The sequence below is a fragment of the Ranitomeya imitator genome, chromosome 1 (assembly GCF_032444005.1).
Source record: "Ranitomeya imitator isolate aRanImi1 chromosome 1, aRanImi1.pri, whole genome shotgun sequence".
Classification (NCBI taxonomy): domain Eukaryota; kingdom Metazoa; phylum Chordata; class Amphibia; order Anura; family Dendrobatidae; genus Ranitomeya; species Ranitomeya imitator.
The window spans coordinates 386,502,097-386,521,298 of NC_091282.1; positions in this window are offsets into that span (position 1 = coordinate 386,502,097).

A 19,202-nucleotide genomic window follows, 5' to 3' on the forward strand; every position below is an offset into this window, starting at 1 on the left:
AGGAGTGGCACACAAGCCCAGGGGCCAATATTTATCTCCCACTTTTTTGTTTTTGTTCCAGGGAAAATTTATAAACCCAATAAAAAAAAATAATAAATAGGCTTTCTATGGCCCACTATCTGAGAGAGAGAGAGAGAGATGGCACGCTTAGGACTGGCACACAAGCCCAAAGGCCAATATTAATCTCCCTTTTTTTTTCAGGGAGAATTTATAAAACCAAAAAAAAATAAATAAATAGGCTTTCTATGGCCCACTATTTGTGAGAGAGATGGCACGCTCAGGACTGGCACACAAGCCCAGAGGCCAATATTAATCTCCCACTTTTTTTTTTTTTGTTCCAGGGAAAATTTATAAACCCAATAAAAAAAATAATAAATAGGCTTTCTATGGCCCACTATCTGAGAGAGAGAGAGAGAGATGGCACGCTTAGGACTGGCACACAAGCCCAAAGGCCAATATTAATCTCCCACTGATTGATTTATTGATTTTTTCAGGTAGAATTTAGAACCCAAATAAAGCAAAAAAAAAAAAAAATGGGCTTTCTATGGCCCACTGAGTGAGTGATGATGCACACAGGAGTCAGGAGTGGCACACAAGCCCTGAGGCCAATATTTTTCTCCCACTGATTGATGTAGTGATTTTTTCAGGTAGATTTTAGAACCCAAATCAAGCAAAAAAATAAATAGGCTTTCTATGGCCCACTATTTGTGAGAGAGATGGCACGCTCAGGACTGGCACACAAGCCCAGAGGCCAATATTAATCTCCCACTTTTTTTTTTTTTGTTCCAGGGAAAATTTATAAACCCAATAAAAAAAATAATAAATAGGCTTTCTATGGCCCACTATCTGAGAGAGAGAGATGGTACGCTTAGGACTGGCACACAAGCCCAAAGGCCAATATTAATCTCCCACTGATTGATTTATTGATTTTTTCAGGTTGAATTTAGAACCCAAATAAAGCAAAAAAAAAAAATGGGCTTTCTATGGCCCACTGAGTGAGTGATGATGCACACAGGAGTCAGGAGTGGCACACAAGCCCTGAGGCCAATATTTTTCTCCCACTGATTGATGTAGTGATTTTTTCAGGTAGATTTTAGAACCAAAATCAAGCAAAAAAATAAATAGGCTTTCTATGGCCCACTGACTGAGAGATGGCACACACAGGAGTCAAGAGTGGCACACAAGCCCTGAGGCCAATATTTTTCTCCCACTGATTGATGTAGTGATTTTTTCAGGTACATTTTATAACCCAAATCAAGCAAAAAAATAAATAGGCTTTCTATGGCCCACTGAGTGAGAGATGGCACACACAGGGATGGCACTCTAGCAGAAATGTCAATCTTAATCTCCCACAAAAAAAAAAAAAACAGGGAGTGTCCTTCAATTACTATCTCCCTGCAGTAATCTCAGCCAGGTATGGCAGGCAGCAATAAGGAGTGGACTGATGCACAAATTAAATAAAAAGTGTGGACAAACAAACAAGATAGCTGTGCAGAAAGGAAGGAACAAGAGGATTTGTGCTTTGAAAAAAGCAGTTGGTTTGCACAGCGGCGTACACACAGCAATGCAGCTATCAGGGAGCCTTCTAGGGCAGCCCAATGAGCTACAGCGCTGAGGGGAAAAAAAAAAATGTAGCTTCCACTGTCCCTGCACACCGAAGGTGGTGTTGGGCAGTGGAAATCGCTACAGCACAAGCGGTTTGGTGGTTAATGGACCCTGCCTAACGCTATCCCTGCTTCTGACGAAGCGGCAGCAACCTCTCCCTAAGCTCAGATCAGCAGCAGTAACATGGCGGTCGGCGGGAACGCCCCTTTATAGCCCCTGTGACGCCGCAGACAGCAAGCCAATCACTGCAATGCCCTTCTCTAAGATGGTGGGGACCAGGACCTATGTCATCACGCTGCCCACACTCTGCGTTTACCTTCATTGGCTGAGAAATGGCGCTTTTCGCGTCATTGAAACGCGACTTTGGCGCGAAAGTCGCGTACCGCATGGCCGACCCCGCACAGGGGTTGGATCGGGTTTCATGAAACCCGACTTTGCCAAAAGTCGGTGACTTTTGAAAATGAATGACCCGTTTCGCTCAACCCTACTCTCCATTAGTAATCCGTGGACTTGTACCTAAAAATAAAAAAGTGACATCAATCCCACAAATATGAACCCTACTTTCCACTGCTACAGAGCAAGTGCAAAGAGCCAGGCAAAGCTCCATCTAATAGATGTGTCTTTTCTGGGCAGCTATCGGCTGCTATTTTTAGGCTGGGGGGAGCCAATATCCATGGCCCCAAACTAGCCTGAGAATACCAGCACCCAGGTGTCTGCTTTAGCAAGGCTGGTTGTCAAAAATGGGGGTAATCCCACATTGTTTTTTTAAATTATTTATTTAAATAATTAAAAATACGGCGTGGGGACCCCTCTATTCTTGATATCCAACCTTAGTGAAGTTGACAGCTGAGGGTTGCAGCCCCAGCTGCGAGTTTTGAGTGGCTGATTATCAAAAATACAGGGGAACCCAGGCAGGTTTTTTTTTTAATTATTTATTTGCATTGCAGGAGCGGCTGATGAATACTCCCATCTGCCACTCCTGTTCTCACTGTTATTAGCGGCAGCAGGTGTCAGCTGATATGAGCTGTAGTCCCATCAGCTGACACCAGTGACCGCAGGTAAACTTTATACCTCTGATCACAGCTGAGTGCCCATGCTGTCTTCTGACAGCGTGGGAACCATGGTTCTTTGACCGGCGGGGATAATTTCACTGCCAATCCGAAGCTCTTTGCGTGTTTCTCATGCAGTTAAATTGGCGAATATTGCAATTTCAGCGATCTTGAGCTGAACCGAACATTGAAATATTCACTCATTTCTACTACTGACCAGAGGTGCTGCCTTGCAACCAGCCTGGAATCTTGGGGCCTGTCTCATTACAACACAGCACGCTGAGATGCCAATCCCAATATGGTGGCTCCCATAACTGTGATTGTCTTATAACAATTCATGTAATTATAGTCATTGTTCTTCCAAAGGTAATTTTTTTTCATGTATACAGTCTCCCTACTATAGCACACTATAGTATGTGTGAAGGTGATAGGTTCTCTTTAACGGCTGTTTTGGATAACCACTTTTCGGTCATATGCTAATTATGATTATTACTGGCTTAGAGGACCACAGATGCCACGTGTATTCTTTCGCTATAGTGTATTGTCATATCTCAATATCTCAACTAGTTTTGCTTGTCATTGATTTTGCTCCTATTATGGGTCAAGGAGTATAATTTGTCTGTTCTTTCCGCTCTTTGCTGAGTAAAAGGCTAAAAAGTCTGCAATTACTGATCAAAGAAAATGGTGCTACAAACAGGAGGATCACTCAATGTTTCATTTAGCACTTGAGTATTTGAATTGATTAGTTATAAACTGCATGTAGGAGTTGTGTCAAGGTCAACGCGGATGTGCTAAATGTCCTACACCATGTTTTCTTGTCATATGATTCTATGTCTAAAGGTACCTTCACACTAAACGATATCGCTAGCGATCCGTGACGTTGCAGCGTCCTGGCTAGCGATATCGTTCAGTTTGACACGCAGCAGCGATCAGAATCCTGCTGTGATGTCATTGGTTGGGGCTAGAGGCCAGAACTTTATTTGGTCACTGGCTCTCCCGCTGACATCGCTGAATCGGCGTGTGTGACACCGATTCAGCGATGTCTTCGCTGGTAACCAGGGTAAACATCGAGTTACTAAGCGCAGGGCCGCGCTTAGTAACCTGATGTTCACCCTGGTTACCATCCTAAAAGTAAAAAAAACCAAACACTTCATACTTACCTTCCGCTGTCTGTCCTCCGGCGCTGTGCTTTCCTGCACTCACTGTGAGCACAGCGGCCGGAAAGCAGAGTGGTGACGTCACCGCTCTGCTTTCCGGCCGCTGTGCTCACAGCCAGTACAGAGAAGCACAGCGCCGGGGTCAGACAGCAGAAGGTAAGTATGTAGTGTTTGACATCATCGCCGACCCCCGTCACATGATCGGGGGTCGGCGATGCGTCTCCATTGTAACCATAGAGGTCCTTGAGACCTCTATGGTTACTGAACGCCGGTGGCTGTGAGCGCCACCCTGTGGTCGGCGCTCACAGCACACCTCCATTTCTGCTACATAGCAGCGATCAGCAGATCGCTGCTATGTAGCAGAGGCGATCGGGTTGTGCCTGCTTCTAGCCTCCCATGGAGGCTATTGAAGCATGGCAAAAGTGAAAAAAAAGTTGAAAAAAATGTTAAAAAAATAAAAAAAAATATAAAAAGTTTAAATCACCCCCCTTTTGCCCCAATCAAAATAAATCAATAAAAAAAAATCTAAAATCTACACATTTGGTATCGCCGCGCTCAGAATCGCCCGATCTATCAACTAAAAAAAAGCATTAACCTGATCGCTAAACAGCTTAGTGGGAAAAAAATTCAAAACGCCAGAATTACGTTTTTTTGGTCGCCGCGACATTGCATTAAAATGCAATAACGGGCGATCAAAAGAACATATCTGCACCGAAATGCTATCATTAAAAACGTCATCTCGGCATGCAAAAAATAAGCCCTCAACCGACCCCAGATCACGAAAAATGGAGACGCTACGGGTATCGGAAAATGGCGCATTTTTTTTTTTTTTTTTTTTTTTTAAGCAAAGTTTGGAATTTTTTTTCACCACTTAGATAAAAAATAACCTAGTCACATTAGATGTTTGTGAACTCGTACTGACCTGGAGAATCATAATGGCAGGTCAGTTTTAGCATTTAGTAAACCTAGCAAAAAAGCCAAACAAAAAACAAGTGTGGGATTGCACTTTTTTTGTAATTTCACCGCACTTGGAATTTTTTTCCCGTTTTCTAGTACACAACATGCTAAAACCAATGATGTCGTTCAAAAGTACAACTCGTCCCGCAAAAAATAAGCCCTCACATGGCCAAATTGACGGAAAAATAAAAAAGTTATGGCTCTGGGAAGGAGGGGAGTGAAAAACGAACACGGAAAAATTAAAAATCCCAAGGTCATGAAGGGGTTAAAGGGGATTTAATATATATATTTATTAAGAAAACGTAGGATTTGCAAAATGCCATCATGTCTACTCATAAGCTTTTAAGTGTTGTGCCCTTACTTTCTAAATGCACCATATTTATCACTTTGTGTTTAATAGGAATCACAGAAAGGGGCAGAGTCACACCTGTAAGAGCGCTCCAGCTAATCACCGCAATGTTAATCACCAGGTGATAAAATCTTCAGTATAAGTAGATAATGTCACACAGCTTGACATGCAGCACATCCTTCAATTCGGTGTTTTAACCCCTACCTCATGCTGTTCTCAGATTCAGCATGGGACTGGAGCACCTTGGGCCCACCAGAGAAAATCATTCTTCGGGCCCACTATGTAGCTACATAGAAATAAATACAAGACCACAGATTGTGTGGTAAAACGCGTTAATATCAGGATATAATGTAAGGTAGTACACATCCTAATTATGTAGCAGGGGTTGGAGTAGCCCCCTCATAGAATATAATGCAGCCCTCATATAGGATCATGCAGCCCCCTCATAGAATATAATGCAGCCCCATAATAGAATATAATGTAGCCCCCCTCATAACCCTCTCCACCAACTTCATCATTGTTCTACCCCTCCATCCATCATTGTCCTTATCACCACCTCCATCATTGCCTTCTCACCCACCACCCCCATCATTGCACTTTCCACCACATCTATGATTGTTTTCTCCACCACTGCCCACATCATTGCCCATTCCACCACCTCCATCATTTCCTCCTGCCCAACCACCCCATTGTCCTTTCCACCACCAGCATCATTGCCTTCTCCCCCACCACCCCTATCATTGCTTTCTCCCCCACCACTTCAATCATTGCCCTCTCCATGTCCTCCATCATTGTCTTCTCCCCACCACCCCATCATTGCCCTTTCCACTACCTCTATCATTGCTTTCTCCCCAACACCCCTATCATTGCACTTTCCACCATCTCCATCATTGCCTCCTCCCCCACCACCCCATTGTCCTTTCAATCACCCACATCATTGCCCTCTACACCACCTACACACCTATCTGCATGTTCCCCTGCAGATACACACACACCTCTCTGCATGTTCCCTCACAGACCCACAAAGCACCACTCACCTCTCTGTCCATTCCCTAGCAGCATGTTCGTCGCCAGAATCTTCCTCTCCAGCACAGCTGCATGCTGAATGATGATGTCATCCAGCTGAACTGCTGAATCAGACAGGAAGCGTCGGGCTGAAAGCAGGATGGATACCTGCAGCCCGCTGCCATTTTCTCCTGTAGGCAGCAGAGCAGCAGGTATCTTTCCCTGCTCACAACACAAGAGGGCAATCTGGCCAGGTGCCCAGGAGCCTCAGTGCTGGATAAACAGGTCATATTGCCCTCAGTGTTAGCTGCCTATGGGGCCTCTCCACCTCCGGTGCAGCCTCACCAGCTTTACATGACGCATGTCAGCCACAGCCTGCAGCTAACACTGACAGCTATTACAGTGAAAATAATATTCACCCCTCTCCACACCCATGGGGGCATGGGGAAGAGCGAATATTCATTTCTCTTTAGCAGCGGGGACAGACTTCTGCCTCCTGTCTCCCGCTGTTGCTATGCTGACACTGGGTGGGCCCCCGATTGACAGGCCCCATAGCATGCTGTGCTGCTATTAGCAACACGCCACTGGCTGGGGGCCCCTGGAGCAGGCCCTAGGCAGCTACCGGCCCTGTATGCCAACAGGTGTCAGTGCCTGGACCCACCACATAATGCTCCCAGTTCTCCAGTGGGCTAGTCCGACCCTGCTCAGATTCCATAGCAAAAACCTGCTGACAGATATAATTTAAATACTCAAACATATACCATCAGAAATATCACCAATATACAATATTACAACATAGAAAATACAATACAAGCCGGACCTATTTATTCTCAGCAACACATCAGAGAGAGTTCTAGTGCTTTGTTTTATTATTGAGTACAATAAAGCCTAAAAATGATCAACGTAAATCACAACTAATATCCCATGGAGGTCTGGCGTTGGAAAGATGCTCAAAATCAAAGTGGAAAATGAAGTTACAGGCTGATCCAACTTCAGTGGAAATGCCTCAAGGCATGGAAATGATGCTCAGTAGTGTGTGTGGCCTCCTCGTGCCTGTATGATCTCCCTACAACACCTGGGTATGCTCCTGATGAGGCAGCGGATGGTCTCCTGAGGGATCTACTCCCCCGACCTGGACTAAAGCATCCGCCAACTCCTGGACAGTTTGTGGTGCAACGTGACGTTGGTGGATGGTGCGAGACATGATGTACCAGATGTGTTCAATCGGATTCAGGTCTGGGGAACGGGCGGGCCAGTCCATAGCTTTAATGCCTTCATCTTGCAGGAACTGCTGACACACTCCAGCCACATGAGGTCCAGCATTGTCCTGCATTAACAGGAACCCAGGGCCAACCGCACCAGCATATGGTCTCATAAGGGATCTGAGTATTTCATCTCAGTACCTAATGGCAGTCAGGGTACCTCTGGCGAACACATGGAGTGCTGTGCGGCCCTCCAAAGAAATGCCACTCCACACCATTACTGACCCACTGCCAAACCGGTCATGTGGTCACGTCTGTCACATGTGCTCAGTGTGAACCTGCTTTAATTTGTGAAGAGCACAGGGCGCTAGTGACGAATTTGCCAATCCTGGTGTTCTGTGGCAAATGCCAAGCATCATGCAAGGTGTTGGGCTGTGATGACAACCCCCATCTTTGGACGTCGGGCACTCAGACCATCCTTATGGAGTCGGTTTCTAACAGTTTGTGCAGAAACATGCACATTTGTGGCCTGCTGGAGGTCATTTTGCAGGGCTCTGGCAGTGCTCCTCCTGTTCCTCCTTGCATAAAGGCTGGGGCAGCGGTCCTGCTGCTGGGTTTTTGCCCTCCTACGGCCCCTTCCACATCGCCTGGTGTACTGGCCTGTCTCCTGGTAGCGCCTCCAGCCACTGGAAACTACGCTAACAGACACAGCAAACCTTCTTGCCACAGCTTGCTTTGATGTGCCACCCCGGATGAGCTGCTCTATCTCAGCCACTTGTGTGGGTTGTAGAGTCCTTCTCATGCTACCATGAGTGTGAAAGTACAACTAACATGCAGGTGACCAAAACATCAGCCAGAAAGCATTGGTACTGAGATGTGGTCTGTGGTCTCCACCTGAAGAACCGCTCCTTTATACAGTGTGTCTTGATAATTGCCAATAATTTCCATCTGTTGTCTATTCCATTTGCACAACAGCATGTGAAATTGATTGTCAAACAGTGTTGCTTCCTAAGTGGACAGTTTGATTTCACAGAAGTTTGATTTACTTGGAGTTATGTTCTGTTGTTTTAGTGTTCCCTTTATTTTTTTTGAGCAGTGTATATTCTGAGCAGAAAGTTTTGGCGTTCATAGGGCATAACATGTAACTATTGGGTAGGATATTTGCCATCTTGCCACCACTGATGTGCATGGTTCAGTCCTGGTATACATGAATTCAATCCAGAGAAAAGATACAGCCGATAATGATTAAAAGGGCCTTTATTTTAGACAGATACTATATTAAAAGTCCATGACTGTAGAATATTCATGTTTCAAACATGTTCTTAGTCGTAGCTCCAATTAAGAACATAACTGTGTTCAAAATTCATCAGTCATTATTCTACTGCCTGCCATGGATCAATATTGTGCTTTTAAGAATTTTGTTGCTGGATTGTACTTTATCTTTCTAGCTGTAACTATGGGCTCTACTTCCCAATGACCAGCTTCATATACAGTGCCTTGCAAAAGTATTTGGCTCTCTGGAACTTTTCAACCTTTACCCACATATCATGCTTCAAACATAAAGATACCAAATGTAAATTTTTGGTGAAGAATCAACAACAAGTGGAACACAATTGTGAAGTTGAATTAAGTTTATTAGTTATTTTAAATTTTTGTGGAAATTCAAAAACTGAAAAGTGGGGCGTGCAATATTATTCGGCCCCTTTACTTTCAGAGCAGCAAAAACACTCCAAAAGTTCATTGTGGATCTCTGAAATGATCCAATGTTGTCCTAAATGCCTAATGATGATAAAAATAATCCACCTGTGTGTAATCAAGTCTCTGTATAAATGCACCTGCTCTTTGATAGTCTCAGGGTTCTGTATGAAGCACAGAGAGCATCACGAAGACCAAGGAACAGTGGGGTCCGTGATACTGTTGTGGAGAAATTTAAAGCTGGATTTGGATACAAAATGATTTCCAAAACTTTAAACATCCCAAGGAGCACTGTGAAAGCCATCATATTGAAATGGAAGGAGTATCATACCACTGCAAATCTACCAAGACTAAGGCCTTCCCTCTAAACTTTCATCTCAAACAAGGAGAAGACTGATCAGAGATGCAGCCAAGAGGCCCATGATCACTCTGGATGAACTGAAGAGATCGACAGCTGAGGTGGGACAGTCTGTCCATAGGACAACAATCAGTTGTACACTGCACAAATCTGGCCTTTATGGAAGAGTGGCAAGAAGAAAGCCATTTCTCAAAGATATCCATAACAAGTGTTGTTTAAAGTTTGCAACAAGCCACCTGGGAGACACAGCAAACATGTGGAAGAAGGTGCTCTGGTCAGATGAAATTAAAATCGAACTTTTTGGCAACAATGCCAAAGGATATGTGTGGCGTAAAGGCAACACAGCTCACCACCCTGAACACACCATCCCCACTGTCAAACATGGTGGTGGCAGCATCATGGTTTGGGCCTGCTTTTCTTCAGCAGGGACAGGGAAGATGGTTAAAATTGATGGGAAGATGGATGGAGCTAAATACAGGACCAGTCTTGAAGAAAACCTGTTGGAGTCTGCAAAAGACCAGAGTCTGGGACAGAGATTTGCCTTACAACAAGTTAGTAATCACTAATTGCATTTTATGTTTAAATGGCCCTCTTACTTGAGTCCTATATCAGCTACTATAGTTGCACCCTGGTAATAAGACTTACTCAAGAGGTTTTAACCTCTTGAATAAGTTTTATGCACCCCTTTCTATCATACACAATCATTACTACTACTTATGTTTATATAGGACCTTTTCATTTGTTCAGCCCCATAACAATTTCTGCTATAGGTCTGTTATGCTATTAATTATTTTCCCTTGGAAAGGTTTGGCTTCCTACAGTTTTCTGCAAGTTTTGTTTTTACAGTCTTGAAAAATTCAATAACTGAAAGAAATTGCTATCCACAACGTCATGTTCACTTCGTATGCTCACTTCTGTCATTTACTGAAAGAATCTTACTTTATTATGCACTGAAATATTATATTTCCCTTTCCCCAAGACTTAATGCTTACCTATTTATGTAGGTTATTGCTTGCATTGTATACATTTAAGCAGATCTGTACATCTCCATTAAGTGTGTGTCACGTGTCAGAGCTGCAAAGTAAAACTTGGCTCTTTCTATTGTTTTTCAAAAGTAATGTTATTTTATCATTGAACTCTTAACACAAGATGACTTGTACAGTTTGTGTAGGAGTAAAACAGAAAAGATGTAGGTTACAAGTGTCTACAGGAGAACATCAGATTATTTCACTTGTTGAATGTTCATGTAAGAAAAGGAATGAAATATCGAAAAAGCAATCAAAGCTATTTAGTAAATAGGACACATTAAAACATCCCTTTCACTAGCTCTTCAGCTGCAGAGCCTTCCTTTTGTCTACCAGACTCATTAGCATTCCTCCCTCTCAACATTCAAGGCATATTTTTATCATTTTAGTGAGCACATTTGTTAAGCTTTATGCAAACGCATCTGCTTTGTGCTTCTATGTATTCCACTTTTTTAACCTTTCTTCATCAGAATTATAAAGACCATACCACTGGCCATGATTCCTCCAGTAGCCTTTGGGTAGTTTGCTTCGAATGTATACATTGACTTGTTAATAAGAATGAGCGAACCCACTGATGTTCGGGTTCATTGGGTTCGACCGAACTATAGGCCAAAGTTCGGTTCTGGTACCAGAACTCTACCTGAACCTGAATGCCATAGGAGTCAAAGGGGACCCGCACTTTCCTGCTGTAATTTTCTCTCTCTCTCAACACTGCAGTGGACGTCTGGGAGAAGTCTGTGTTTGGAGTACAGCATCGGCACCGGACACTAGGTGTCCGGTTAAAAACCCCGAACTATATAGTTCAGGTTCACTCATCGATACTTGTTAACATTGTAAAGAGACACCACAGTGATATTATGTGTGGACTAATGTTTTTTATGCATACACAAACAGCTGGTAGTCAAAACTTTCCATGATTTTTATAGTTGGGCCCTTTGAGGAGCATATTTTATATGAGATCATCAGACTATCAAAACTGAAAAAAAAACCAAGCAAACCGCATGTCCACTACAATCCAGAGGGTTTTGTTGTGGGTGTGTATTCTATGGTGTGGGTTTATCAAAACTTATATTTAATACATCAGTCTTCAACCAATAGAAATATTCAGAATATTTTCGCAGGCTCAAGTTCATATGAGGACATCCAGCAGAGGGCACATCACCACAACTCGAGGTAACTACAGGTCATTCACCTACATTCTATTCATTCACTGAGTTTTTATAGGCAGGAGCGTCTGCATTAGCAGGCTTCTGCTTGTAAAATTAGTTAACCCTTTCTGATGGATTTACAGCGTGGGACGACGTGGGAATATTGTTGTTTGTTTTGTTTACATTTGTTTCAGGTGACAAGGGTCTTCAGGTGGATTACCAGTATAATAAAATATTACAACAACCTGTGTTTTTATTTCATTAAAATACTTTGTAATAATGTGTGTGTGTTTTTTTTAACCATTTCATACTATTGGATTAATAATGGATAGGTGTCATAATTGACGCCTCTCCATTATTAATCTGGCTTAATGTCACCTTACAATAGCAAGGTGACATTAACCCTTCATTACCCCATATCCCACCGCTACACGGGAATGGGAAGAGCGTGGCCAAGTGCCAGAATAGGCGCATCTTCCAGATGTGCCTTTACTGGGGTGGCTGGGGGCAGATGCTTTTAGCCAGGGGGGGGAAATAACCATGGACCCTCTCCAGGCTGTTAATATCTGCCCTCAGTCACTGGCTTTACCACTCTGGCGGAGAAAATTGCGCGGGAGCCCATGCCAATTTTTTTCTGTGATTTAACCCTTTAATTTAATAGCTAGAGTGCCCAAATTTTGCACATACACACTACTAACATTAGTAGTGTGGAATATGCAAAAAAAAGGGGATATGAGATGTTTACTGTATGTAAACCATGTCTCATCTCATGTCGGGTTTGAGAAGGAGATAGGAAAAGCTGGCAATTGAATTACCGGCTTTTCTCCTATCTAGCGCTGTATGAAATTATATATATATATATATATATATATATATATATATATATATATATATATATATACACACACACACACATATACAGTGGGGCAAAAAAGTATTTATTTAGTCAGTCAGCAATAGTGCAAGTTCCACCACTTAAAAGGATGAGAGGCGTCTGTAATGTACTTCATAGGTAGACCTCAACTATGGGAGACAAACTGAGAAAAAAAAATCCAGAAAATCACATTGTCTGTTTTTTTAACATTTTATTTGCATATTATGGTGTAAAATAAGTATTTGGTCAGAAACAAAATTTCATCTCAATACTTTGTAATATATCCTTTGTTGGCAATGACAGGTCAAACGTTTTCTGTAAGTCTTCACAAGGTTGCCACACACTGTTGGTATGTTGGCCCATTCCTCCATGCAGATCTCCTCTGGAGCAGTGATGTTTTTGGCTTTTCGCTTGGCAACACGGACTTTCAACTCCCTCCAAAGGTTTTCTATAGGGTTGAGATCTGTTGTGAATTCTGTGGCAGAGCTCCCTCCTGTGGTCACAAGTGGTACTTCGGCTGATTCTCTCTGTGAGCTTCTGTTGGTGGAGGGAAGTGGTACTGCGGCTTCTGAGTTTCCTCCCTCAGGTGATCTGGTGAGGTCGTTAGGTGCTTCTCTACTTAACTCCACCTAATGCTTTGATCCTGGCTTCCTGTCAATGTTCCAGTGTTGGACTTGCTTTTCCCTGGATCATTCCTGTGGCCTGCTGCTCTGCATAGCTAAGTTCTTCTTTGCTATTTGTTTGCTATTTTTTCTGTCCAGCTTGTCTAATCTGTTGCTGGAAGCTCTGGGACGCAAAGGGTGTACCTCCGTGCCGTTAGTTCGGTACAGAGGGTCTTTTTGCCCCCTTTGCGTGGTTTTCTTTAGGGTTTTGTGTAGACCGCAAAGTTACCTTTTCTATTCTCGATCTGTTAAGAAAGTCGGGCCTCACTTTGCTGAATCTATTTCATCTCTACGTTTGTCTTTTCATCTTAACTCACAGTCATTATGTGTGGGGGGCTGCTTTTTCCTTTGGGGTATTTCTCTGAGGCAAGGTAGGCTTTTTTTCTATCTTCAGGCTAGTTAGTTTCTCAGGCTGTGCCGAGTTGCCTAGGCAGAGTTAGGCGCAATCCACGGCTGCCTCTAGTGTTGTTTGGAGAGGATTAGGGATTGCGGTCTGCAGAGTTCCCACGTCTCAGAGCTCGTTCTATGATTTTGGGTTATTGTCAGATCACTGTATGTGCTCTGACCACTATGTCCATTGTAGTACTGAATTGCCTTTCATAACAGAGATCTGGAGACTGGCTAGGCCACTCCAGGACCTTGAAATGCTTCTTACGAAGCCACTCCTTCGTTGCCCTGGCGGTGTGCTTTGGATCATTGTCACGTTGAAAGACCCAGCCACGTTTCATCTTCAATGCCCTTGCTGATGGAAGGAGGTTTGCACTCAAAATCTCACGATACATGGCCTCATTCAGTCTTTCATATACCCAGATCAGTCATCCTGGCCCCTTTGCAGAGAAACCGCCCCAAAACATGATGTTTCCACCACCATGCTTTACAGTAGGTATGGTGTTTGATGGATGCAACTCAGTATTTTTCCTCCAAACACGACAAGTTGTGTTTCTACCAAACAGTTCCAGTTTGGTTTCATCAGACCATAGGACATTCTCCCAAAACTCCTCTGGATCAACCAAATGCTCTCTAGCAAACTTCAGACGGGCCCGGACATGTACTGGCTTAAGCAGTGGGACACGTCTGGCACTGCAGGATCTGAGTCCATGGTGGCGTAGTGTGTTACTTATGGTAGGCCTTGTTACATTGGTCCCAGCTCTCTGCAGTTCATTCACTAGGTCCCCCCGCGTGGTTCTGGGATTTTTGCTCACCGTTCTTGTGATCATTCTGACCCCACGGGGTGGGATTTTGCGTGGAGCCCAAGATCGAAGGAGATTATCAGTGGTCTTTTATGTCTTCCATTTTCTAATTATTGCTCCCACTGTTGATTTCTTCACTCCAAGCTGGTTGGCTATTGCAGATTCAGTCTTCCCAGCCTGGTGCAGGGCTACAATTTTGTTTCTGGTGTCTTTGACAGCTCTTTGGTCTTCACCATAGTGGAGTTTGGAGTCAGACTGTTTGAGGGTGTGCACAGGTGTCTTTTTATACTGATAACAAGTTTAAACAGGTGCCTGTTATGACCTGGTGGTTAGGAGCACCCGGAATGACCTGATAATTAAGCCTCATACAGGACGAGCTCTGGGATGTGGGAGCTCTGCTGACCGCAAGCCCTAATCCTATCACACACACTAGAAATAGCCGTGGAGCGCTCCTGACCAGACCTAGGCGCCTCGTCACAGTTAAAGAACTATCTAGCCCTAGAGATAGAAAATTGTTGTGAATTCTGTGGCTGAATTCACTCCTGTGGTCACAAGTGGTACTGCAGCTTCTGAGCTTCCTCCCTCAGGTGTTCTGGTGAGCTCGTTAACTGCTTCATTACTTAACTCCGCCTGATGCTGCTATCCTTGCTCGTTGTCTATGTTTCAGTGTTGGATCTGAGCTTCTCCTGATTGTTCCTGTGACCTGCTGCTCTGTATAGCTAAGTGCTTTTTGCTTTTTTGTTGCTTTTTTTTCTGTCCAGCTTGTCTTTGTTTTGCTGGAAGCTCTGAGACGCAAAGGGTGTACCGCCGTGCCGTTAGTTCGGCACGGTGGGTTTTTTTTGCCCCCTTTGCGTGGTTTTGCTTTAGGGTTCTTTGTAGACTGCAAAGTTCGCTTTACTGTCCTCGCTCTGTCCTAGAATATCGGGCCCCACTTTGCTGAATCTATTTCATCCCTACGTTTTGTCTTTTCATCTTACTCACAGTCATTATATGTGGGGGGCTGCCTTTTCCTTTGGGGAATTTCTCTGGGGCAAGTCAGGCCTATTTTTCTATCTTCAGGCTAGCTAGTTTCTTAGGCTGTGCCGAGTTGCCTAGGTAGTTGTTGGGCGCAATCCACAGCCGCTTTTAGTTGTGTTTAGGATAGGATCAGGTGTGCAGTCTACAGAGTTTCCACGTCTCAGAGCTCGTTCTTGTATTTTTGGGTATTTGTCAGATCACTGTGTGCGCTCTGATCGCTAAGCACACTGTGTTTCTGGATTGCCTTCATAACACCTGTCATTAGCAAACATAACAGAAAATAAAGCCTACCTTGCCTCAGAGAAATTCCCCAAAGGTAAAGGAAGCCCCCCACATATATTGACTGTGAGTAAAGATGAAAGTCACAAACCCAGAAATGAAACAAGTTTCAGCAAAGGGAGGCCAGACTTACTAAATAGACAGAGGATAGGAAAGGTAACTTTGCAATCAGCACAAAAACCTACAAAAGACCACGCAGAGTGTGCAAAAAAGACCTCCGCACCGACTCACGGTGCAGAGGAGCCACTCTGCATCCCAAAGCTTCCAGCTAGCAAGACAAAATCATGAAAACCAGCTGGACAAGAAAACAGAGAACAAAATAAGACAAAAAGGAACTTAGCTTCTGCAGGAGAAGGCAGGTCACCAGAGAGATCCAGGAGCGAACTGAACGAATGCAAAAACATTGACAGCTGGCATGGAGTAACGATCTGAGAGGAGTTAAATAGAGCAGCCAACCAAAGGATAAACCACGTCACCTGTGTACGGAACCTCAGAAGCAGCAGCTCCACTCATAGCCACCAGAGGGAGCCCATAGACAGAACTTGCCGAAGTACCATTCACGACCACAGGAGGGAGTTCGACAACAGAATTCACAACAGTACCCCCCCCCTTGAGGAGGGGTCACCGAACCCTCACCAGAGCCCCCAGGCCGATCAGGATGAGCCAAATGAAAGGCACGAACCAGATCGGCAGCATGAACATGAGAGGCAAAAACCCAGGAATTATCTTCCTGACCATAACCCTTCCACTTGACCAGGTACTGGAGTTTCCGTCTCGAAACACGAGAATCCAATATCTTCTCCACCACATACTCCAACTCCCCCTCGACCATCACCGGGGCAGGAGGATCAACTGAGGGAACCATAGGCGCCACGTATCTCCGCAACAACGACCTATGGAACACATTATGGATGGCAAAAGAAGCTGGAAGGTCCAAACAAAATGACACAGGATTAAGAACTTCAGAAATCTTGTATGGCCCAATGAAACGAGGCTTAAACTTAGGAGAGGAAACCTTCATAGGAACGTGACGAGATGACAACCAAACCAAATCCCCAACACGAAGTCGGAGACCAACACAACTCCGGCGGTTAGCGAAACGTTGAGCCTTCTCCTGGGACAATGTCAAATTGTCCACCACATGAGTCCAAATCTGCTGCAACCTGTCCACCACCGCATCCACACCAGGACAGTCCGAAGGCTTAACCTGCCCTGAAGAGAAACGAGGATGGAAACCAGAATTACAGAAAAAAGGAGAAACTAAAGTAGCCGAGCTGGCCCGATTATTAAGGGCGAACTCAGCCAAAGGCAAGAAGAACACCCAATCATCCTGATCAGCAGAAAAAAAGCAACTCAGATATGTCTCCAAAGTCTGATTAGTTCGTTCGGTTTGGCCATTAGTCTGAGGATGGAAAGCCGAAGAAAAAGACAAGTTAATGCCCATCTTAGCGCAAAAGGACCGCCAAAACCTCGAAACAAACTGGGAACCTCTGTCCGAGACGATGTTCTCTGGAATGCCATGCAAATGAACCACCTGCTGGAAAAACAATGGCACCAAAACAGAGGAGGAAGGCCATTTAGACAAGGGTACCAAATGGACCATCTTAGAGAAGCGATCACAAACCACCCAAATGACCGACATCTTTTGAGAAACAGGGAGATCAGAAATAAAATCCATGCAAATATGCGTCCAGGGCCTCTTCGGGATCGGCAAGGGCAAAAGCAACTCACTGGCACGAGAACTGCAGGGTTAAGCCCGAGCACAAGTCCCACAGGACTGCACAAAAGAACGCACATCCCGTGACAAAGAAGGCCACCAAAAGGATCTAGCCACCAAATCTCTGGTACCAAAGATTCCAGGATGACCAGCCAAAACTGAACAATGAATCTCAGAGATAACTCTACTAGTCCATCTATCAGGGACAAAAAGTTTCTCTGTAGGACAATGGTCAGGTCTATCAGCCTGAAACTTTTGCAGCACACGCCGCAAATCAGGGGAAATGGCAGACAAAATTACCCCTTCTTTAAGAATACTCGCCGGCTCCGGAACACCCGGAGAGTCAGGCACAAAACTCCTTGACAGGGTGTCAGCCTTCACATTCTTAGATCCCGGAAGGTATGAAACCACAAAATCAAAACGGGAGAAAAAGAGCGACCATCGAGCCTGTCTAGGATTCAACCGTTTGGCAGACTCGAGATAAGTCAAATTATTGTGATCCGTCAAGACCACCACACGATGTTTAGCTCCTTCAAGCCAATGTCGCCACTCTTCGAATGCCCACTTCATGGCCAACAACTCCCGATTGCCCACATCATAATTGCGCTCAGCAGGCGAGAATTTTCTAGAAAAGAAGGCACAGGGTTTCATCACCGAGCCATCAGAACTTCTTTGCGACAAAACAGCCCCTGCTCCAATTTCAGAAGCATCAACCTCAACCTGAAAAGGGACCGAAACATCTGGCTGGCACAACACAGGGGCAGAAGCAAAACGACGCTTCAACTCCTGAAAAGCCTCTACAGCCGCAGAGGACCAATTGACCACATCAGCACCTTTCTTGGTCAAATCAGTCAATGGTTTAGCAATACTGGAAAAATTAGCGATGAAGCGACGATAAAAATTAGCAAAGCCCAGGAACTTCTGTAAGCTCTTCACAGATGTCGGCTGAGTCCAATCGTAAATGGCCTGGACTTTAACAGGGTCCATCTCGATAGTAGAAGGGGAAAAAATGAAACCCAAAAACGAAACCTTCTGAACTCCAAAGAGACACTTTGACCCCTTCACAAACAAGGAATTCGCACGAAGGACCTGGAACACCATTCTGACCTGCTTCACATGAGACTCCCAATCATCTGAAAAGACCAAAATGTCATCCAAATATACAATCATGAATCTATCCAGGTACTCTCGGTAGATGTCATGCATAAAGGACTGAAACACAGATGGAGCATTAGAAAGCCCGAATGGCATAACCAGGTACTCAAAATGGCCCTCGGGCGTATTAAATGCCGTTTTCCATTCATCACCCTGTTTAATTCGCACAAGATTATACGCACCACGAAGATCTATCTTGGTGAACCCATTAGCCCCCTTAATCCGAGCAAATAAATCAGACAGCAGCGGCAAAGGATACTGAAATTTGACTGTGATCTTATTAAGAAGGCGGTAATCAATAAAAGGTCTCAAAGAACCATCCTTCTTGGCCACAAAAAAAGAACCCTGCTCCCAATGGTGACGACGACGGACGAATATGACCCTTCTCCAAGGATTCCTTTATATAACTCCGCATAGCGGCGTGCTCTGGCACAGATAAATTAAACAGACGGCCCTTAGGAAACTTACTACCAGGAATCAAATTGATAGCACAGTCGCAATCCCTATGAGGAGGTAGGGCACCAGATTTGGGCTCTTCAAATACATCCCGGTAATCTGATAAAAACTCAGGGACTTCAGAAGGAGTGGATGACGAAATTGACAGCAATGGAACATCACCATGTACCCCCTGACAACCCCAGCCGGACACAGATATAGATTTCCAATCCAACACTGGATTATGGACCTGTAGCCATGGCAACCCCAAAACGACCACATCATGCAGATTATGCAACACCAAAAAGCGAATATCCTCCTGA